Genomic DNA, 7,069 nt, shown 5'->3' on the forward strand with positions numbered 1-7,069 from the left:
CTGCAACATGACCTCCCAAGTTCTATACTCAATACTCTGACTGATGAAGGCCAAAGTGCCAAAAGCCTTTTTGACCACCTTATCTACCTGTGACTCGAACTTCAAGGAACCATGCACCTGCACACCTAGATCCCTCTGCTCTACAACACTCCCCAGAGGCCTACCATTTACCGTGTAGGTCCTGCCCTTGTTTGATGTCCCAAAATGCAACACGTCACACTGTATTAAATTCCATCAACCATTCCTCAGCCCACCTGGCCAATCGATTCAGACCCTGCTGCAATCGTTCACAACCATCTTCACTATCTGCAATACTAACTTTTGTATCATCGGCAAACTTGCTAATCTTGCCCAGTATGTTCTCATCCAAATCATTGATGTAGATGACAAACAGTAACGGGCCCAGCACCGAACCCTGAGGCACACCACTTGTCACAGGCCTCCAGTCTGAGAAGCAACCTTCCACCATCAGCCTCTGCTTCCTTCCATGGAGCCAATTTGCTATCCATTCAGCTATCTCTCCTTGGATCCCACGCGATCTAACCTTCCAGAGCAGCCTACCATGCGGAACCTTGTCGAACGCCTTACTGAAGTCCATCTACACAACATCGACAGCTCTGCCCTCATCAACCTTTTTGGTCACGTCTTCAAAAATATCAATCAGATTTGTGAGACACGACCTCCCACGTACAAAACCATGCTGACTGTCCCTAATCAGCCCTTGCCCATCCAAATGCCTGCATAACCTATCCCTCAGAATACTCTCCAGTAACTTACCAACTACAGATGTTAAGCTCACCAGCCTACAGTTCCCAGCATTTTCCCTGTAGCCCTTCTTGAAAAGAGGTGCAACATTTGCCACCCTCCAGTCTTCCGGCACCTCTCCTGTATTTAAGGACAACTTCTTCCAGGGCTCTGTGGTTCCATGTTATTATATTGAAGCAGCATTCTCTTGCAGTTCCTGCTCCCCATAGACTAACACGCTTATTTTAAGCCTGCCATTTAAAGAGATACATTGCGACAACTTATAAAGTGACTTTCCATAATTCAATGGACCTCTTGCAGGCCGCACAGATTTTCACGTTGCACAGGGACTAAATAAAGTGGAAACAAAGTACTGCAGGTGCAGGTTTATCCCAACGATAGACACAAAGTGCTGGAGTAACTCAGCAGATCTGAAGCAACGCTGAAGAAGGGTCTCGACCCGAAACGTCACCCATCCTTTTTCTCCAGGATGCTGCCTGACCCGCTGAGTTACTCCAACAGTTTGTGACGAAGTAAAGTACAGTATATGTAAGTGGCATAAGAAAATAACTGCAGATGCTGGTACAAATCGATTTATTCACAAAATGCTGGAGTAACTCAGCAGGTTTTATTCACAAAATGCTGGAGTAACTCAGCAGGTTTTTATTCACAAAATGCTGGAGTAACTCAGCAGGTTTATTCACAAAATGCTGGAGTAACTCAGCAGGTTTATTCACAAAATGTTGGAGTAACTTTTTTATTCACAAAATGCTGGAGTAACTTTTTTATTCACAAAATGCTGGAGTAACTTTTTTATTCACAAAATGCTGGAGTAACGTTTTTATTCACAAAATGCTGGAGTAACTTTTTTATTCACAAAATGCTGGAGTAACTTTTTTATTTTTTATTTTTTATTTTTTAAGTGGCATCTTGCAATCCCTCGCCACTATCTAAAGACTGTTGAAGTCGCTGATGCAATTGTAGTGGACATATGAATGAGACTTGTGTGACCTTGACAGTAGTATTCATTTGGCAGGAACTCTCTTTGAAATCAGGACGAGGATGGCAGAAAGTAATCAAGGTGCTAGATATATGAAAAAGACACCAAATGCTGGAGTAACTCAATGGGTCAGGCAGCATCTCTGAAGAACATGGAGAGGTGACGTGTTAGGTTGGGATAAAGTTTTCTTTAATACATAAGAATGTGCCTCCAGCAGGAAATAGAATCAACATCAGAAACCAATCTACTGAAACTTGGCCTTGCACAGCACTCTGAATACTTGTGCTGGGTTCAGCCCCATAGCACATGGTAGGTGTGGCCGAGTGGTTAAGGCGATGGATTAGAAATCCATTGGGGTTTCCCCGTGCAGGTTCGAATCTTGCCGACTACATGTCCAGCCGGTCTGCCCAAAATATTCGGCGTGTACGTGTAACTTACACCTCCAGATTCAGGGACAGTTTCTACACCTCCAGATTCAGGGACAGTTTCTACACCTCCAGATTCAGGGACAGTTTCTACACCTCCAGATGCAGGGACAGTTTCTACACCTCCAGATTCAGGGACAGTTTCTACACCTCCAGATTCAGGGACAGTTTCTACACTCCAGATTCAGGGACAGTTTCTACACCTCCAGATTCAGGGACAGTGTGTACACCACCAGATTCAGGGACAGTTTCTACACTTCCAGATTCAGGGACAGTTTCTACACTCCAGATTCAGGGACAGTTTCTACACCTCCAGATTCAGGGACAGTGTGTACACCACCAGATTCAGGGACAGTTTCTACACCTCCAGATTCAGGGACAGTGTCTACACCACCAGATTCAGGGACAGATTCTTCCCAGCTGTTATCAGGCAACTGAACCATCTTAGCAACAACTGGAGAGCAGCCCTGGCCTACTATCTACTCATTTGAGACCCTTGGACTATCTTTGATCAGACTTTACTGGACTTTATCTTGCACTAAGCATTATTCACGTTATTCCCTTTATCGTGTGTCTGTACACTGTGGATGGCTCGATTGTAATCATGCTGACCCAGTCTGACGAAGGGTCTCGACCCGAAACGTTACCCCGTCCTTTATCTCCAGGGATGCTGCCTGACCCGCTGGGTTACTCCAGCACTTTGCGTCTATCTTTGGTGCATACCAGCATCTGCAGTTCCTTTCTACACATGGACTGGGTAATGTCCGCCACTTTCTGCAGCCTCTTTTGTTCCTGTGCTATTGAATTGCCGAACCTGGGCGTAACGCAAGCAGACAGTGTGCTCTACACATTCCACCTGTAGAGGATTGATCGAGCATGCCGAACCCTCCCAGACCTCTGCGCAAGTAGAGACGTTGGTGAGCGTTCTTTGTAATTGCATCAATGTGCTGAGCCCAGGATAGATCGTGAGAGATCTGGGTGGCGCAGCGGTAGAGTTGCTGCCTTACAACGCTTGCAGCGCCAGAGACCCAGGTTCGAACCCGCTAAGGGTGCTGAATGTACGGAGTTTGTACGTTCTTCCCCGTGACCTGTGTGAGTTTTCTCCGAGATCTTCGGTTTCCTCCCACACTCCAACGACGTACAGGTTTGTAGGTTTAATTGGCTTGGCATAAAATGTAAATTGTCCCTAGTGTGTGTAGGATAGTGTTAGTGTACGGGGATTGCTGGTCCGTGCGGACTCGGTGGGCCAAAGGGCCTGTCCCCGCATTGTATCTCTAAATCTAAAACTAAAGTAAATTAAACTAAGATGTGCACATCCAGGATCTTGTTGACTCTCTTCATAGCCATCCCGCTGATGAAAACGTGTTCATGGCCCACAGTTTTTCTTTCCTGAAATCAACAATTTGGTTTAGGTTTAGGTTTATTATTGTCACACGTACCGAGGTACAGTGAAAAGCATTGTTTTGCATGCTATCCAAACAGATCAGATATACCACACCTAGATACAATCAGTTCAAATCAAGTGCAATAGATAGAGTAATGGGGAAGATACAGAGTTTGGAATATATTTCTCAGCATTGTAGTACATCAAAGACAGATACAAAGTGCTGGAGTAACTCAGAGGGTCAGGCAACATCACTGGAGAAAAAGTAGACACCAGTGGTAGAGTTGCTGCTTTACATCGCCAGAGACCCAGGTTCGATCTTCTTCTTCAGAAGGATTCCAACCCGAAACGCCGCACCCATCCTTTTGCTCCAGAGAGGCTGCCTGACCCGCTGAGTTACTCCAGCACTTTGTGTCTATCTTCGGTATAAACCAGCATCTGCAGTTCCTTCCTACACATGGCGGAGCATCAGTTATTTGGACAGTGTCCAATGTCCTCAGTGGGGGTGGAGGTGAATCAAACAGCACCCTGGCTTATGGAAGGACCATTCAGAAGCCTGATATTGGGGGAAGGGGGAAGATTGCTGTTCCTTGGTCTTGCAAATGTTGAAGGCAAGATTGCCGAACCGGCACCACCAGTGTAACCAGATCAGAACAGATTATGAAGAACCCTCGTGCAGCAGCAAGTTGCTTCGATTTGGAATGCACAGCACGAGATGGATTAGTGAGAAATGAAAGGTAATTCATGCAGAAAATAATTTAGAATCAACAAAATGGACTCAAAGCAAAGCATGTCAAATGAACCAGACAGAAATAATCAGTCATGTTAAAATACTCCATTGCAACGAGCTGAATGATGGATTGTACACCAAGATGAGGAATCCATGCTAAACGCTTATAAATCTTTGCTCCATCCTTAGCCGGAACACAGAGGACACCCTCACGGTCAGTCTGAAGAAGGGTCTCGACCCAAAACGTCACTCATCCATGTTCTCCAGGGTTGCTGCCTGACCCACAGAGTTGCTCCAGCACTTTGTGTCCTTTCATTTGTTGACACCATTCGTTAGGAAATATGTCAAGGATTTTGGGAAGGATACAGAAAAAGTTTTATAATAATAATAATAATAATAATAAACATTTATTTTTTATAGCGCTTTTCCAAATGCTCAAAGACGCTTTACAAAAACAGACAAGACATAAAAACAAACAGACAAACTATCCTGACGGAGAAGCGGCGAACAAATAGCGCCAGCATCCTCTCACGTCAGGGTCCGGCAGTAGACAATAAAGAACACAAGACACACAATTACAATTTTTAACACAAACAGCCATCACAGTGATTGCTCCAGGCACACCCTCACTGTGATGGAAGGCAAAGAAAAGTCCAAGAATGAAAGGGCTCCCTTTATATAGAGATTGGTGCTCTTATTTTTGTTTGCCCCTTCGATCAAAGAAAGTTCACGACCAGGTGGACGATTTATGATGGCTTTAATAGAGTAAATAGAGATAACTATTCCCTCGAACACAAGTTTAAAATTATTGGCAAAAGAAACAAGTAGGAAACAATGAGATTTTGTTTTTTCATGTAGAGGTTTGTTAAGATCACTACATGAAAGATCATCATACGATCATATTTGATGGGAGCAGAATTAGGCCACGTGGCCCATCAAGTCTACTCCGCCATTCAATCATGGCTGATCTATCTCTCCCTCCTAACCCCATTCTCCTGCATCCTCCCCAGAACCTCTGACGCCCGTACTAATCAAGAATCTACCTCTGCCTTAAATATATCCATTGCCTCCACAGCCTTCTATGGCAAAGACGTCCACAGATTCACCACCCTCTGGTGATGGTGATGTGGCATGGTTAGATTAAAGGGGCAATGGGACTTGCACTCAAAGGGATACTTGAGAGGTTGTGGAGCAAATGCTGAAATGTAACAAATGGAATAGCTTTCAAAAAGGCAATACATCCACAAGTAGGAATAGTGTAAAGAGCATAGAGAAGGAGCAAGCAGAGAGCCCAAACAAAAGTGTCTTGTTATGCAAGTGTAGAAAACAGGAGTGGGCCATTTAAATGTTCAGATCTGATCCAACACTTAACATGGTCAAAGCTGGTGATCATAGTTTAGGGTGGCACGGTGGCGCAGCGGTAGAGCTGCTGCCTTACAGCGCCAGAGACCCGGGTTCGATCCTGATCACGGGCGCTATTTGTACGGAGTTTGTACGTTCCCCCGGCGACCACGTGGGCTTTCTCTGGGTGCTCGGGTTTCCTCGCACTCTCCAAAGACATCCAGGTTTGTAGGTTAGTTGGCTTCGGTAAAAATTCTTAAATGTCCCTAGTTTGTAGGGTAGTGTTAGTGTTGGGCTTGACTAACACTATCCCACAAACAGCTCTTAAAGATAGCGGAGTCAGGGGGTAATGGGAGAGGGCAGGAACGGGGTACTGATTGTGAATGATCAGCCATAATCACACTGTCTATTGCCTATTGTCTATTGTCTATAATTTACAATTTTTACCAAAGCTGGGGGGGGTTTCAAACCTTTCAATCCTTGCCACAATCTTGACTGGAAATCAGAGGTTGAACTTCCCATGCTCAGAGGGCTGAAAATTGGTGCAATTTCTATCCACTGGAGCTTAAAATGATTTTCAGCTGCACAAACAAACCCTGTATCCTTTCAGCACTATGACAGTGGATGTTCAAGCCTGGAGTGTGCTCTTGTTAATTTGTCCCTGTGTTTACAGAAATAACCCTCTCACAGTTCCAACACTGAGCAGAGACAGTATCCCTGGAAATACATGCTTCTTATTTGCTTGCTAGGCAACTAAAAGCTCACAGATTGTACAACACACTTCAGACCTTGTTGGGTCGGTCAATCTGATCATCGGCTGCTGCTTCTTTCTTCACAACTCCTTGTTGCCTCCCTTGCCTGCAGCAACAGGCAATTGAAGCATCGTGCCACGACCAGAAAGCACTCCACCAAACCACTATCTCACCTTGTGCAGATGCTGGCTTAAGCCGAAGATAGACACAAAAAGCCGGAGTAACTCAGCGGGACAGGCAGCATTTCTGGAGAGAAGGAATGGGTGACTTTTAGGGTCGAGACCATTCTTCAGACTGTCTGAAGAAGGATCTCGACCCGAAAGGTCACCCACTCCTTCTCCCCAGAGACGCTCGCTTCCTGTCCCTCTGAGTTACTCCGGCTTTTTGTGCCTATCTCCACTATATAACCTCACAGGAGACCCTCGGACTATCTTTGATCAGACGTTACTGGCTTTATTTTGCACTGAACGTTATTCACATTATTCCCTTTATCATGTTAATTCTTGTTTAGTTTAGAGATACCACGTGGAAACAGCCCCTTCAGCCCATCAAATCCACACTGACCAGCGATCCGTACACATTAACATTAACTATTCCACACACACTAGGGACAATATTTTGTACATTTATACCAAGCCAATTAACCTGCAAACCTGTACGTCTTTGGAGAGTGGGAGGAAATCAAAGATCTCG

At 45.0% G+C, this 7,069-nt stretch overlaps 1 non-coding gene across 1 annotated transcript; it reads left to right on the plus strand.

The window, feature by feature from the left end:
• The first annotated feature begins 2,053 nt into the window (after window positions 1–2,053).
• On the plus strand, window positions 2,054–2,135 carry trnas-aga (transfer RNA serine (anticodon AGA)). Its single transcript has one exon. It is a non-coding gene; the product is annotated as a tRNA-Ser (tRNA).
• Window positions 2,136–7,069: the final 4,934 nt, after the last annotated feature.

Source organism: Rhinoraja longicauda, chromosome 21, assembly GCF_053455715.1.
Source record: "Rhinoraja longicauda isolate Sanriku21f chromosome 21, sRhiLon1.1, whole genome shotgun sequence".
Taxonomy (NCBI): domain Eukaryota; kingdom Metazoa; phylum Chordata; class Chondrichthyes; order Rajiformes; family Arhynchobatidae; genus Rhinoraja; species Rhinoraja longicauda.